Source organism: Schistocerca piceifrons, chromosome 4 (genome assembly GCF_021461385.2).
Source record: "Schistocerca piceifrons isolate TAMUIC-IGC-003096 chromosome 4, iqSchPice1.1, whole genome shotgun sequence".
Classification (NCBI taxonomy): Eukaryota; Metazoa; Arthropoda; class Insecta; order Orthoptera; family Acrididae; genus Schistocerca; species Schistocerca piceifrons.
In genome coordinates, this window is record NC_060141.1 from 36904837 (window position 1) to 36922076 (window position 17240).

The window sequence follows — 17240 nt, forward strand, 5'->3', positions numbered from 1 at the left end:
CCCTGTCGTCATGTCAGCCCCCACCACCACTACCACCACAGCCATAGTTTATACTTCCCCCTCCGCCGCCACCACCACCATAACATGGTGTGCCCAGTCACACCCCCCTCTTTCCATCCTGCCTCTTCTCACTCTCCCTTCGCCCTTGCTCTTTGTCGTCCCCTCTCCAGCTTCTTCCTCCCGCTACTCTCCCTCTGATCCTTTCCCCCACTCCCCCAGCCTGTCACTGCAGCTCCAGCTAGGGTGGTGGCCCGTCGGGCCACTGCCCGTGCCCAACTCTCCCCATCGCCTTCGCCATCACCGCCGCCACCATCGCCGTCGCCGTCGCCTTCACCGTCACCATCTCCAGCGCCGACTGCTGCATCCACGCCGGGACTTGTCCCTTCCCACCACATCCCTATAGCTCCCTTCCCTCATATCACCACCCGCCCTTCTGCCGCCGTTAAACGCCCTAGTGGCACCACCACCTCCTCCACTCCCAAAAAGGTCCCACCCTATCCTCCTTCCCCCCCCCCAGGGTGCCATCGATGTCTCCCCACCTGGCCCTGCTCCCTCTGCCTCCTCCTCCTCCTCCCCCCCTCTTTATACAAATACCTCCTCTCCCGTCCTGATCCTTCCCTTCTCAAGACCCAGAATCTTTCCCTCCTCCTCCGCCAACACTTCCCTGGTGCCCCCATCTCTCTCCTCACTCCCAGACGGGATTCCGTTCTCATCTCCTCACCCAGCCCAACCCTCCATACTGACATTCTCTCCCACCTCCCCATCACCCGTTTTGGCCCTAACGCCTCCCTCACCCCTGCTCCTCCATCTCCTACCCACCAACCCCAACCCCCGCATCGCCCGCCGACCCTCACCACCGTGATCACTTGGCTCAGTCCATCGATTATGGAGGAGGAGGTGTTGGCGGAGCTCAAGGCACATCCCACACTGGAGGTGCGGGCGGTCAGCCGCATTTTCAACTCGGCCAGCCCCACCCGCCTTATGCGGGTTTTCTCCGAGGACACCCCCTCCATTGACCGTCTCCTGAAGGAGCGTGCCCTCCCCTTCAACCAGCGCTATAAGTTCGTCCCCTCCCGTTCCCCGCCTCAATCCTTGCACTGCCAGAGGTGTCTGCGCTATAATGCACACCCAACAGCCGAATGCCGCGAGGCCCCCACCTGACCGCATTGTAGGCAAGCACACTTTCTCCGGCAGTGCCCTAACCTTCAATCCCCTCCCTCTTGCAATACCTGCAATCTCCCCCATCCCACCTACTCCCAAAAGTGTAAAGCCCGACCCCCTCTGACCACTCCTGAACTCACCGCCCGTCCTCTGGACGCCCCCACACCTCCTGGCAATTCCCTTCCTCCCCCCCCCCCCCCCGCTGAGGACATCATCAGGTCCCTCACCATTGTCCTACAAAACGTCCACCCTTTCCAGCGCCCTCACACCCTCCAACAGGTCTCCCTCGCCGCCCGTTCCATTTTCCACTTACAAATGTATGCCACCTACTCCAACAACCAGGCCCATTTCACCTTCTCTCGTCTTGACACCCTTGTCTAATTCCCTGTCATGGCGCAACAGCACTGTATCCTTTTCAACAACATCCGCTCCCTTCCTGCCAACAAGAACCTCTTCCTGCACACCCTTGCCACCCACCGCGTGGATGCCTTCCTCCTCAATGGAACCTTCTTCCAACCCCACCACACCGTCCACACTTCGCCCTACCTCCTTCACCGCTCCAATAATCCCCTCCTGATTGCGCATGGCGGAGTTGCCATTGGTCACCACCGCCAGATCTCCGTTCAGCTCCAACCTCTACTTCCCGACCCCACCGAACGTCTGATCCTTAGTCTCTTCTTCCCCGGCCTTACCGTCACCTGCGCCACCATCTATGTCCGCCCTAACGCCCCTATTCCCTTCGACTTCCTCTCACACATCGACCGTACCTTGTCCTCCTACGTGATCACCGCCGACCTCAACATCCATAGTCGTTCCGCCGCCCAGTTACAGCTGTGGCATCGGTTCCTCTCCTCCCTTCAAGGCGACCTCATCCCCATCCCCCAGCACACCCGTCCCGAATCCAACTCCACTCCCGATGTTATCCTTTCCTCCCCCAACCTCCTTGGCCGCATAACAGTGGATGTCCTGGAGCCCATTGGTAGCGACCATCTCCCTGTCCTCCTCACTGTTTCAGATGGTCATCGCCCCCGCCCCGACCCTCGTAATGACCCTCCCTCAAAGTACGTCCATGATTATTCCCGAGCGAACTGGAATGCCTACCGGAATACCCTCTCCAACCTGGTCGATAGCCACCCCTTCACCTACCACCACCCTGACGATGTACCCCATGCCACCTCCTTTCTCCAGCAGACCTTGTCTGAGGCTGTGGAGGCCCACGTCCCTACTGTCATCATCCACCCCCACCATCCTACCTTACCCCCACAGGCCGTCCTCCTCCTCCATGAATCCCGCCACCTCTACCGTGCCACCGGCAACTCCAGCGACACATTCGTAATGTGCTCGCGGCTAAGAAACGCCGGGACTGGCGACAGACGTGCACCCGTTTAAATGCTACCCTACCTATCAACTCGTCCAAGTTCTGGTCAGCCTTCCGTCGCCTTACCGGAACTAAACCCTCCCCCTAAGGCCAATCACTTTGCATCCTACCTCTCCGATGTGTTTTCCATCCCCGATGATCCCCAGTTCGATTACTCCCTCTTCCCGGATGTCCGCGATCGAACTGACACCTCTGTCCCTCCCCTTGCACCTGATTTCCAGTACTTGGACAACATTGCACACACGGAACTCAATGCCCCTATCACTACACAGGATCTCATTGCTACACACTGCACTAAACGCAACACCGCTCCTGGTCACGATCGTGTCACCTACCGTCACCTTCGTCAAGCTCCTGTCTCTTTCCTCTCCACTCTGGCCAGGCTCTACAATGCCGTCCTGTCCACCGGTTACTACCCCAACCTGTGGAAAACCTCCCATATCCTGATGTTCCTTAAACCTGGCAAACCGCCGTCCGCCATCTCCTCCTACCGTCCCATCAGCCTTACCTCGGTCTTCAGCAAGGTCCTGGAATCTATCCTCACCCGACGCATCCACAAGCATCTCCACCAGCATCGCCTCCTTCCCATTACCCAGTGTGGCTTTCGGCCGTCCTTCTCTTCTGGCGACCTTCTCCTTCTCCTCACTCATCTCCTTTCCGACCAGCTTAATTCCCGTCGCTCCGCAATCTTCCTCTCCCTGGACCTCGAACGAGCTTATGACCGCGTATGGCATTCCAGTCTCCTCTTCAAGCTCCAAACCTTCGCCCTTCCCATTAACTACGTCCGTCTGATTGGCTCCTTTCTCTCCCACTGTCCTTCCTACGTCACCATCCATAACACAGATTCCTACACATTTTTCCCCTCCGCCGGTGTGCCCCAAGGCTCCGTCCTCTCCCCCCTTCCGTACCTCCCTCCACCCCTCTTCCCCCGGGCTTCCCCTCCCCCTTCCTCCATTCCCCCTGTCTCCCCTGCCCATGGCATCTGCTCTCCCCTCTCCCACCCCCCCCTCCTCCTCTCTTGGCAGGTCCCCGGACTCGTACACGTTTGTGAACTTCGCGCGCCGGAGATCAACGCCTCTCTGTGTGTGCCGTCGTTTTGTGCTTAAGTGGTTCAGTGTTATTCGTTTTGTGCACCTACGTTCATGTGTGACAATTTTCGTTTCTGTCTGTGTCCAAGTGTCTGAACAATTTTATCTTGGACTCTACGCCCGTGAACGGCACCTTGTATTTTAAAAAGTGTTTGTCTCCGTTTATATGTCCACCATCTTTTTTCTCTAATTGTCTTCATTGTATATTTGTGTTTCTCTGCGGCCAAAGAGCGGCGTAGTATGCTGCTGCAGGCCTGCCTGTATACAGGTTTCAAAATGACAATAAAGAAAAAAAAACCTAGTGCAGCCAGACTGGTACTCGCTCTGGATTTCATTCTATCTCGGCGGTACTGCGTTCTGGTCGTTGCTCGTTGTTGACATTTGCCTGGCTCTGGTCCGAGTGAATTTACGTTTGGTGTTTGGTGTTGTGGTTTCCACAAGCCTCCGTTGTTTATCTCTTCCTTGTTGTGTCGGTCATAGTCGGTTGTTGTCGGTTGTCGTTGGTCTGTCGTCCGACTCGTCCTGTGTTTACCTGGTGGTGCGTGCTCCACCGCCGGCGGCTTCCTCACCTGGCAGCTCCGATCTGCAGCCCAAGGTGTTCTCGCTGTTGGTTGTGGTTACAACACTCCTCAGCCTAAAAGACGTCTGGATATGCAAATACCTGACGATAGTTAAATTAACCCGCTTTACTGCGACTTCTAGTGGCAGGTTAGATAGATTTTACTTATTAGACTGCTTGAGCGATAGTATTCTTAATGTTGAAGTCATCCCGCCTTCCTTTACGGATCACTGTGCTGTGGCCACAACTCTCAATCTTGAACGGCAACCACTCAAATTGTTTCGCCCTCCGTGGCTGCTAAACGTCGTTCACCCAGCTGACCCCTCTCTCGATGACGTGATGCGTGTCATGTGGGAGCGTACTCTACGGTCCACTGGGAAATTCTCTTTCCACCCTTGACTACACAGCTAGCAAAACGGAGGCTCAGGCAAACTTCGATACGTTTCTGTGCTGCCAAAGCGCGAGACTTTCGGAGAACTTATGAATATTTCCATCCTTCGTGAACTTTATGCTGCTTCGGATCACGCCCCTCTGCGAATTGCTGATGTTAGACGTATAAAGTCAAATTTGTTAACCTTGAAGAGAATACAGATGGAAGGTTTGAAAATCCGATCGAAGCCGAGTTCATTGGCGACGGAAAAACTGACTTCCTGATATCATTTGCTTCGCCATCAGACCTGTCGCCGAAGCGCTCGTATTCATTCTCTCGCGTCAAATGATGGACGTACCGTAATGGCGCAAGCTGATATAATGCGTATCTGACACCAGTACCATGTAGACATCTACGATATCGATGAGTCCAATGAAACCTTTTACGACACTTGTCAGCATCTTGGATACGACAGTTACACCTGATCATAATGCAACGCTCTTAGCTGCCTTTCAGCCTGAGGAAGTTTACAAAATTATTGTCAGATCGCCTTCTCAAAAGTCCCCGGGTCTAGATGGACTTCCAAAGGACTTTTAAGTGCGCTTTTGGCCGTTGTCGCGCGCTACCTTTACCTCCCTTTTGAATGAAGTCTTACAGGGTATAGTAGTGGCGATCTTGTTCAAAGTAGGAAAAATTGAAACTTCCTGGCAGATTAAAACTGTGTGCCCGACCGAGACTCGAACTCGGGACCTTTGCATTTCGCGGGAAAGTGCTCTACCAACTGAGCTACCGAAGCACGACTCACGCCCGGTACTCACAGCCTTACTTCTGCCAGTATCTCGTCTCCTACCTTCCAAACTTTACAGAAGCTCTCCTGCGAACCTTGCAGAACTAGCACTCCTGAAAGAAAGGATATAGCGGAGACATGGCTTAGCCACAGCCTGGGGGATGTTTCCAGAATGTAAAGTTTGGAAGGTAGGAGACGAAATACTGGCAGAAGTAAGGCTGTGAGTACCGGGTGTGAGTCGTGCTTCGGTAGCTCAGTTGGTAGAGCACTTGCCCACGAAAGGCAGAGGTCCCGAGTTCGAGTCTCGGTCGGGTACAAAGTTTTAATCTGCCAGGAAGTTTCATATCAGTGCACACTCCGCTGCAGAGTGAAAATCTCATTCTAGGAAAAATTGTTTTAATCCCGAAACGCACAGCGCCGGCGGCCCCTGATAACTTTCGCCCACTTACTATGTTGATTGTAAGTCTGTGGCGAGGGCAGGTAATAGTAGGATGTCGGCTCTGATGGAGAAGCTTGTTGCAAAACATCAAAGCTACGTGCCTGATCGATCGTGTTAATCATGAGTTTCTGCTTCGAATTCTGGAGGCAGTTGGTTTCACTGTTGACACACGGCCAGTTCTCCTAAACCTGTTTATGGGTATTTCGGCTACGGTGGTTGTTAATGGCCAACTGACGCCCCCAATAAATATCCGTAGGGGAGTGCCTCAAGGAAGGCAGCTGTCAATGACTTTGTGTTGTCTCTGGAGCCCCTGCTAGAATCCCAGCTGACAGGCTGCACGCTTTCCGGCGGGACTATAGCTGTTCGTGCATACGCGGATGACGTGATGGTTCGCAATCCTGCTGAGATGCCTCGACTGAAGGATGTAATCGATGATTTTTGTCGGAGTTCAGGTGCAAAACTTAATGACGGTAAATGCAAGCTTCTTCCCTTGCGAGGTTTTGCTGACGCTGTTGTTCCACGGGCTACTGCGGTGGATCGGCATACGTCTCTCGGTAGCATCATTGATCGTTGTCCACTCAAAAGTCTGTTACGGAAAAAATTCAGGGAGCGATACTAGAGCAAGAAAGGTGTTCTCTTACTCTGCTCCAGAAAGTCAGAGTAATGGGTACGTATGTCTTATGCATAGCTTATTACGTGGTCCAAGTTTATCCACTTCCCTTGATGATGGCGAAGAAACTGCAACAATTCTCTGGTCGTTTCGTATGGACAAGACACATGTTTGGCTTACGGTATGAGGTGGTAACGGAGCCTCACTCGTTTGGGGGGCTGGACCTGACTGATATACGAAGGAAGTCGCAGATGCTGTATGTGCGTCGCATTATTTTGACAATGACTCAAGAAACTAACACATTCACGTCTCACTTATTTCTCTGTGTCCGTCCTGCTACTCTTGAACCTCCTATTGATGTTGGTCTCATAAATTATAAGTTAAAACACATTCGTGACTTCTATCTTGCTGTGAGTTATTTAAGGACTGACAAAGATGTCTCCAGAAGACAGGAGACCTGCCCTAAATAAGAAATTCCTACAGACTCGTGGGGAAGCAGTCCCTTGCCCGAATCTCGTTGAAAGAGAATCGCCGCAAACAACCTGGACGACAGTTTGGTTCAATATCAGTCTTCCGATTTTGCCGATGAGCGTAGCGTCCTAGTGGTATAAGGTACTAAATAACGTGATTCCAAAGGACGACCGACTTTTCCATATTGGTCTTAGTGACACAGATTTATGTAATCGTTGTACGTCTCCCGATACGATACGACATCGCTCTACTTGTGGAGGTCATATGGCAAACTGGTCTTGGATCAGCAAGCAGTTGGCCTTCCTTACTCGATCTTCTGAGACTGGATACACTACAGACATCATATTGCTCCCAGATTTTTCTTTCTTCCCACGGTTGAAAACCCGTACCGTTATGTGGTTGCTGGGACACTTCGTTCAGTGCGTTGTCGAAGGCTAGGGGGAAGATCACATTAACTGCATGCAGTACATGATCACGGCCTATGGACATGTTTGCGAATGCCTCGATATCGAGACCTCTTCGCCAACATGCTGGATCTTGTTTTCCGTCGGCAAGATGTTGGTTAATATCATTTTTCTGGTGATAAGTGTTTTTCTGTGTTATGTATGTTCCCACATGATTTGCTTCGGCTTGTCCTCTCCTGGTTTCCCTGTTCGTTTTGTTTTGTGTTTTGACTCAGCATCACTCCAGTTGTATTCTAAAATGTGTATAGATAAACATGAGCGTATACAATACTTGCAGTGAACTTGGAATTTTTCTTAGTTTGCCATTTCAGACGTAATCTTTTTTCGTTTTCCTTCCACTTTTAGATTATATTACAAACCACAAAACTATATAAAAACACAAAATTAAAAAATTACTAAAAACCATATGGAAACGAGCGTTTGGAGTGACTGGCCGGGAGGCCCCTTGGTGCAGATCTTATTACATTCGACGCCACATTGGGCGACCTGCGCGCCGGATGGGGATGAAATGATGACGAAGACAACACAACACCCAGTCCCTAAGCGGAGAAAATCTCCGACCCAGCCGGGAATCGAAGCGGGGCCCATAGGACGGCAATCCGTCACGCTGAACACTCAGCCATCGGGGCGGACACAAAAAACCATTTAAAAATAATTGTTGATACATATCATGTGAGCTTGGTGGTTGCTTGCCGGCTACGTTCTCGGTTTTTTCCCTTCTCCGTTTATTTATTATTCTGTTATCATAATTAATTTTTTCTCCCATTTGCAGATAATACTACACGATGATTTGACTATGGACTACTGAAGTGTCGTGATAGTACCAAGTCATTCTGATAACAAAAAAAAAGTGGTAGGGCGACCCCTCGCGATAAGCCGGAAGTCCGGATTCGAGTCCCGGTCTGGCGTAAATTTTCATTGTCGTCATCCCATTCCACAGCTGATAGTAGTCCTTAATCACAGTTGCGAATTCATTTGATGTGCTTCAGTGTGAGTTCGAGGCCGTTCGCAGCAGTCACTGCGTATATCCTCAAGTTATCGTGGCCAGATAGTATCAGAAACTGCAGGACGCAATCAACCAAGGCGGCTTTACTTTTGTTCTTGAAGTAAATACGGGACTGGACTTCCCCTTTGTATCGCCCCTCCTACTTCTCTCGAACTCAATGCCACAGTGCGGCGTATGCTTCCAACAGCAAGACCTCCGCTTTGACTCCCGGGGCCGCCGCGCCACGCCTACGCAGTCAATTTGGCCAGGCACACTCAGCGAACCGTCATGTCACTCACTCCCGTGCCGCAACTAATCGCGGCTATGCAAACTGTAGAAAAATTAATCTGAGTTGTGAAACATATTACATGTTGAATTGTTTGTGTGGACCTAGTAACATTTAGGATCAGGGTGGTCCATTGATCGCGCCAGGGCCAAATATCTCACGAAATAAGCGTCAAACGAAAAAACTACAAAGAACGAAACTTGTGTAGCTTGAAGGGGGAAACCAGATGGCGCTATGGTTGACCCGCTAGATGGCGGTGCCATAGATCAAACGGATTTCAACTGCGTTTTTTTTAATAGGAACCCCCATTTTTATTACATATTTGTGTAGTACGTAAAGAAATATGAATGTTTTAGTTGGACCACACTTTTCACTTTGTCATAGATGGCGCTGTAATAGTCACAAACTTACGGCTCAAAATTGCAGACGAACAGTTTGTTATAGGTAAGTTTTTTAAATTAAACTACAGAACGTAGCTACGTTTGAACATTTTATTTCGGTTGTTCCAATGTGATACATGTACCTTTGTGAACTTATCATTTCTGAGAACGCATGGCCGGCCGGAGTGGCCGTGCGGTTCTAGGCGCTACAGTCTGGAGCCGAGCGACCACTACGGTCACAGGTTCGAATCCTGCCTCGGGCATGGATGTGTGTGATGTCCTTAGGTTAGTTAGGTTTAATTAGTTCTAAGTTCTAGGCGACTGATGACCTCAGAAGTTAAGTCGCATAGTGCTCACAGCCATTTTTTTGAGAACGCATGCTGTTACAGTGTGATTACCCGTAAATACCACATTAATGCAATAAATGCTCAAAATTATGTCCGTCAACCTCAATGCACTTGGCAATAGGCGTAACGCCATTCCTCTCAACAGCGAGTAGTTCGCCTTCCGAAATGTTCGCACATGCACTGGCAATGCACTGACGCATGTTGTCAGGCTTTGTCGGTGGATCACGATAGCAAATATCCTTCAACGTTCCCACAGAAAGAAATCCGGGGACGTCAGATCCGGTGAACGTGTGGGCCACGGTATGGTGCTTCGACGACCAATCCACCTGTCATGAAATATGCTATTCAATACCGCTTCAACCACACGCGAGCTATGTGCCAGAGATCATCATGTTGGAAGTACATCGCCATTCTGTCATGCAGTGAAACATCTTGTAGTAACATCGGTAGAACATTACGTAGGGAATCAGCACACACTGCACCATTTAGATTGTCATCGATAAAATGGGAGCCAATTATCCTTCCTCCCATAATGCCGCACCATACATTAACTCGCCAAGGTCGCTGATGTTCCACTTGTCGCAGCCATCGTGGATTTTCCGTTGCCCAATAGTGCACATTATGCCGGTTTACGTTACTGCTGTCGGTGAATGACGCTTCGTCGCTAAACAGAACGCTCGCAAAAAATTTGGCATCGTCCCGTAATTTCTCTTGTGCCCAGTGGCAGAACTGTACACGACGTTCAAAGTCGTCGCCATGCAATTCCTGGTGCATAGAAATATGGTACGGGTGCAATCGATGTTGATGTAGCATTCTCGACACCGACGTTCTTGAGATTCCCGATTCTTGCGCAGTTTGTCTGCTACTGACGTGCGGTATACATAGCAATATACATAGCGCACGCCCATTGGGCATTTTGATCACAATAGCCATACATGAACACGATATCGACCTTTTCCGCAACTGGTAAACGGTCCATTTTAACACGGGTAATGTATCACGAAGCATATACCGTCCGCACTGGCGGAATGTTACGTGATACCACGTACTTATACGTTTGTGACTATTACAGCGCCATGTATCACAACGCGAAAAAGGTGGTCCAACTAAAATATTCTTATTTCTTTACGTACAACACGAATATGTAATAAAAATGGAGGTTACTATTTCAAAAAACGCAGTTGATATCCGTTTGACCTATGGCAGCGCCATCTATCGGGCCAACCATAGCGCCATCTGCTTTCCCCCTTCAAGCTAGACGAGTTCCGTTCTTTATAGTTTTTTCGTTTGATGCTTATTTCGTGAGATATTCGGCCCGGTCACTATCAATGGACCACCCTGTATATATGAAACTTCTCAATTTTGAGTAAGACACAAAACAAAATGTGGCCCCAAATTTGACGCCTCTAGTGTCTGTCGCCCTAGGCTCTAGCCTACTCGGCCTTATAACATGCCACCCTGCAGTCCTGAGAGGTTCCATCCTACCGTCGTAGCTGGCCACTGAGTGTGCAGCCGATGGCCGTCGACAACAATATTTCAATTGTTGAAAGGAATAGTGGCGCTATACAACTGTCAAAATTAATTGTTCCCAACCTTTTCCATGCGTTCTAGGTAGACACCGTTTTAACCGAATAAGAAATCGATTCACATTGTGAAGGGATAGTCTTGGGTACGATGGTTGTCGAGAGCGAGCTGTTCTTTGCAGTAGGTCGTAGTTGGAACAGACTATAGACAATACATGCAGCTTCAAGTATCCTGACAAGATAAATTCTGGAGGAGCAGCTTTACTAGTTTCCCAGTTGATAAGTCCTTTTTTTATTTCTTCATTTTAGCTTTGGGTTGCAAGGTCCGTGCAGCCAACAACGGTTATAAACTGCCAAAGGAACATAGTTGCAAAACAGCAGAGTAACACAAAATGACGAAAGTACCATATAAACACACTCTTAAAGAGTAAAATTTAAGCGCAATTAGACAAACACCATGGAGCCAACATTGGAGCAAACTTACAAATAGCACTATCAAATGGTTCAAATGGCTCTGAGCACTATGGGACTCAACTGCTGTGGTCATCAGTCCCCTAGAACTTAGAACTACTTAAACCTAACTAACCTAAGGACATCACACACATCCATGCCCGAGGCAGGATTCGAACCTGCGACCGGAGCAGCAGCGCGGCTCCGGACTGGAGCGCCTAGAACCGCACAAATAGCACTATCCAGCAATATTATGAGAAACATACGTATGCTCTTATAGAAAAGACAAAACGTTAAACGGCAAACACCGTACATCACACAGTAAGTCCAACAATAGCCGAAGTACAAAATTGCAAATAACATCATGTAACAATGTGAGAATTGGTTGAGTTGGGATTCGCCTAACAGTTTATGTGATGCAGACTAGCGTGCGTAATTATTGGTTGGTACTGAAGTTTATTGATGGGCTATGAGGAACAAGAGTTAATGACTGCGATTGTGAGTTTTTGACTGACGATAGCGGACGAGAATTCGTACTTTCCTGTGGTGTGCGTATAGCTAGTTGTTCCGGTATAGTGATGGGGAGCTCGTGAATGAGTCGTTCAAATGAACGCTTCACTCCAGTGAAGTGTGAACTAACCACTCAATTTCAATGAACTGGTACTTCAAACTCTTCACAGATAACACACTCCACACTTTCTTCTAGTTCACTCACTCTCTTCCCCTCTCCCTCATCCCATTACATCGGCGCTACGTCACTCATCCTCCCTTCACTTCAGTGCCCCCTCTACTGCCTGTCGACGAATCGCGCGGCGTTTGTGGGAAACTAGAGGTTTTGTGAGGGGTTGGGGAGGTGAGGGGCGAGGGGAAGGCAGCGTCAGCTGCTTCCTGCAGTGCTGACATCATTACCCGTGATGACTATTTGTGTAGTTCAGTTATACTTCACGTCTACCGGGTGCCTACCGTTGGCAGCGCTTTCGGACAAATTAATATTACAGATACAAACGAAGAGGCTGGCTGTGTGAGTACGCACAGCCAACATGAAAATACAAGTTGTGTTAATAACACTGAAAGAGAGATTTTACCTGAAATCGTACCAATGACTACAGGTGACAGTTTACGTTTTGAATCTGGGGGGTTATATTATTCTCAACAAAAGTAAAAACTACAGGAAAACTTCTGAATAATTACTTAACGTAGATATGTACACTTTGTGACAGTAGTAAACATACTCTATTTTGGATTAAATTTTAAAAGGAACATGAAATTGGACTGCATTTTGTTGGTAGCCCTAGTTTTCAGTCCATGAATACAACAAATAATTTTTCACTTGGCAGATAAGACTTTTTTGGGCGCTTCATGAGAAAATGTCGAGCAAGATTAAATGAAATACCTTCTTTATATGTGACAGGCTTCTCTGTTTATCTTTCCTTTGTCCCCTTCGACCATGCTCTATTTAAGTTAGGTCAGACGCTGTAAGAACGTAAAACGCTGCGTGCACGTTACTGCATAGTTGGCCATCTGTTGGTAAAATTATGAAGTATTACGAAGCTTTATTGTACGAGCGAGGCGAAACGAGCGTAGCCGCGGTTGAGCGGCGAACTGGGCAACTTCGCCAGGCTTCCGTACTTCATGAATGAACTACTTCATTTGAACGCTTCACGGCAAAGAGTGAAATGAATGATGTAGTTCACGGGAATGAACGAGTTCGACACATTTCTATTCCGGTAGAATACTGGAGGTAAATGAGTTGTGGCTATTTTATTGTTGTATGGCACACTCTTAGAGGATAGAGTTGTTGTGGTTTAGCGTTTGTGCATTGGAGGACTGCAGAGGACGTATGTGCAGCAAAGCTATGATTTATGATTAACAGTGTCAACCGACCATTTCAACGAGGGATCTTAGTGGAACACATGACGCCAACACCTGAAGAGGTTTTAATTTCTATCGGATTATTTAATCGTATGAACATCGATGGCACCTAGATGTTTTGTTCCTCCTTTTTGTTGATGATTCATGGACTGTGCAGCTGGTCCCGGAGGAGGTTCGAGTCCTCCCTTGGGCATGGGTGTGTGTGTTTGTCCTTAGGATAATTTAGGTTAAGTAGTGTGTAAGCTTAGGGACTGATGACCTTAGCAGTTAAGTCCCATAAGATTTCACACACATTTGACATTTTGTTGATGAATCTGTCCGTCAGCGGGGGCTTCCCTTTCTGCTGGCACTCGTACACTTGCGATAAATTGTTTGTACTGAATTTTGAAATAAAAGACATATAATAAAGCGAAGATACTTAAACGAAAACTGGGTTCCTGAATTATGATTGAAAATAAATTACCCTTCAACGACCTATTTTACGAAACCATGACTAAAATTGCTGGGAATTAATAACTTGAAAATGTTTTGCATTCAGCAAAGATAAAAGTGGCAGGAGAATATCAGATTTATTACCTTAAAAGTATAATAAGAGACAGCCAGTGGAAGTAGTAAATTATATCGCTCACTTGACTCGTCACTTAATCCCAGATAACGTGATAAAATTACAAAACGGAAGAGCGTAATTTTCGCTGGCCAGGATTACCGTTAATAAAAGGTTTACGTAAGTATATTTTGCTAGTGATATTGACGTGATATCGATGAGTGAAAGGTTTTATATTCTGTATTCATTCCTACATAAATTTTGAATGGGATTACTCTGAATAAATTTTGTGTAACATATTGTAACAAATGTGTGATACACATTTAGCGCATTGCGATAAGCTTTAAAAGCATTTAAGTTTCTTACCATCGTTAAATAAATTCCAGTTAGCTTGAGAAAGAATTGTTAGCAATTTGTGTTAATAGCATTTACGTCACCAAATAGCTCACTGTGATTACTTACAAAAAGTATTATTTCTTTTTATTAAACTCACTGGTACATGTGAACATTCCATTAGAAACTAAGGAATCTTTGTGATAAAATAACAAGTCAGATGCGTTAAAACTAAAAAGTCCTTATGCGAATAATACGTCTTTCGCAGTGTAGAACCTATAGGGTGACTATTACTGAACTTTATGAAAGAAACTTAAATCAGTTACAAACTACGGGGTGAACACACTTTATTCAACAGGTAAACATCATTACAGATATTCAAATGTAGGTTATGACATGTCCGATATGCTGCTGCCATCATTGACCATGATGTGGCGCAGACGAATAGCGAGATTCTGCATGACACGCCAAAGTGTCGGAACATCAATGCTGTCGATGACCTCCTCAATGGCTGTTTTCAGCTCAGGATTGGTGTTAAGGTTATTCACCTTATCTTTAATGTAGCCCAACAAAAAGGAGTCGCATGTGTTCAGATCCGGAGAATATGGTGGCCAATCGAGGCTCATGCCAGTGGCGTCTGGGTACCCCAGAACCAGAGAGTGGTCCTCAAAGTGGTACTCCAGGACATCAAACACTCTCCTGCTTCGATGGGGTCGAGCTCTGTCTTCCATGAACCCCATCTTGTCGAAATCAGGGTCACTTTGCATAATGTGGAGGAAATCATTTTCCAAAACCTTCAGGTACCGTTCCGTAGTCACCGTACCATCAAGGAATATCACACCGATTATTCCACGACTGGAAATTGCACACCACAGAGTCATCCGTTGAGAGTGAAGAGACTACTCGATCGGGAAATGCAGATTCTCATTCCCCAAACGGCGCCAATTTTGCTTATTGTCGAACCCATCCAAATGAAAGTGGGGTTCGTCGTTAAACCAAACTATACAGCGCATACTAATTCCCCTCATGGCCTGCGGCCAATTGTGGAATTTTAACGTCCTGACGCAAATCGTTCAGAAGTTATGACGATTTCATTTCAAATAGTTCAATAATATTGTCACTCTGTATATTCAGGTGCGATACCCCACAGGGCCCAATGAGACTATAGAGTAATGTTACCACAAGCATACCATATAGACAATCCAACTGATCGTACTTGTTTGTACAGTGTAGCGTAAATGAAATTATAAATAATACTTATTTATAATAGCGACAAAGTGTAAGCATCGATCAGATGAGTCTATGCATTAAATAATCTACGGCGATTCTACAGCCGATAGGAAATGAAAAACAAAATCTCTCGTACTTTCACTTCTGAGTATATTTGCCGTGTCCCAGTGATGCATGCTGAACACAGTTCTGACTGCTGGGATCAGATGCTGCACCGCACACCACAGGAAGCCCGCCGTCTGTTACGACCAGCTATACCAGGCAGAGACCTGTTTGGAATACCGGTCGAATGGACAGACACAGTCAAAACATCTTTTTCTCCTGATCTTTTCCCGTGTCCTCATGGGGTCGGATCGAGTGTTATTCCATGTGAAAGTGCGAAGAACGTATTCGAAATGTTGGCGAATCTTATAACTGGGACGGGACGTGGGAAGCAGCCCAGTATTCACCTAGTCGGAAGTGGGAAACCGCTCAAAAGCCGCGCCCAGGCTGGCCACCACATCGGCTCTCCGCCGACCTCGTCCGATCCTGAGCCGGCGCACCTCCCCGAATCCCCAGAAGCGACGTTCTAACGCGCGCGGCTATCCAGGCAGGTGGATAGATGCAGTTAAATACTTATTTTCGAGAAGAGACTCGCATGAAGGCTGAAGGCAGCAGGAAGTAACCAAAAAATACGACGCAAAAGCTCGAAGTCCTCCACCCTCTGTTCAACGTGAACTCCCAGCTGTCGGCAACTCTAAGACATAATATTTATAGGGTGCTTAAACGACTGATTATGGACTATGCCAGTGCAGTCTGGGACCCTGCGGCAGCGACGCATCTGAAAGAGCAGCAGAATAAAGCACTCCTTAGGGTATAGCGTGTGCCTGCGAATTCCCCGGAATGATACCTACTTGATGCAGAAGGGGGACCACCCGTTTTGGAAAGATTCATTAAACAAGCAGAGCATTGCATTAATAAGACTATTGCCAAGATCAAACGACTTCAGGGAAGTCTATATGCGGCCAGCAGCCATACTGGACAAGCAGTAGAGCTACACGAAGCAGCTAACAAAACTAACACAATCCAAATGACACAACAAAGACGAGAAGTTAAACATATCCTAAATTCAACACTGATCCTGGCAGCAATGCCTACCAGTAAATCATGTACAACAATGTTACTCACTAAAGAGAATATTGCGAACGCGCACACAAATGCGTGCGTGTGTGTGTGCTTGTATACAGAACCTGTCGCTACGCGGCAGCATCTGCAGAGATATCTCTCACGATAAGTACGGCAGTTCGGTACTAGGTGGCAACACGATACGCAGCTATCGAATGGAAGATGAGGAAACTTCACATGTGCGAGTAAATCGATCACCCACAGGTTAATCTTTAGCCGGTGAGAGTGTACTGGATGTGATCCCCGTGAGTCGATAGGTAGAGAAAAGATAAAGCGCGCAGGAACCCATTGCCTCGAGAGTGTAACATACGCTGTTTATTACATTGATGACATTATCCAGTTGAATGTTAAGGCTAGCGCTAAAAATTTTTTGCGAAGGAAGTCATATTCACTTATCATCTTTTTGATCGTATCTACTATACGGGTAAAATTTTGTAACCTCAACTGTAGAGAACTTCTATATCATTATTTTGTATTCGTTTTAGTAGTTTGCAACTCAGTGTAAAATGGGAGGCTGCAGGTTTTAGCAGCAAAATTTTACGAATGTGCAGCAGTATATAAACATCACACAAAATCCGTGCATGACTTACAGTTAAATTGTGAAACCTATGAATACACAAAATGACACGGGACAGTATATATGCTACTGCTGAGAAGTAAGTCGTCTTACAGGCACAGTAACAGTGATGCTGTATGTCTGTCTTCCTGATTAGCCCCCACTGGCAGTGCAAATACAGAAAAGGCACTTACATGTAGACCACTGAAGTGTTACGTTTATCGCCGGCCGGAATGGCCGAGC

The 17240-nt window shown here is 47.4% G+C and overlaps 1 protein-coding gene across 1 annotated transcript in view; it reads left to right on the forward strand.

Moving 5' to 3' along the window:
- LOC124795576 overlaps positions 1 to 17240 on the forward strand; it is a 179734-nt gene that overhangs the window by 61867 nt on the left and 100627 nt on the right. The gene's annotated exons all lie outside the window — the stretch shown is intronic.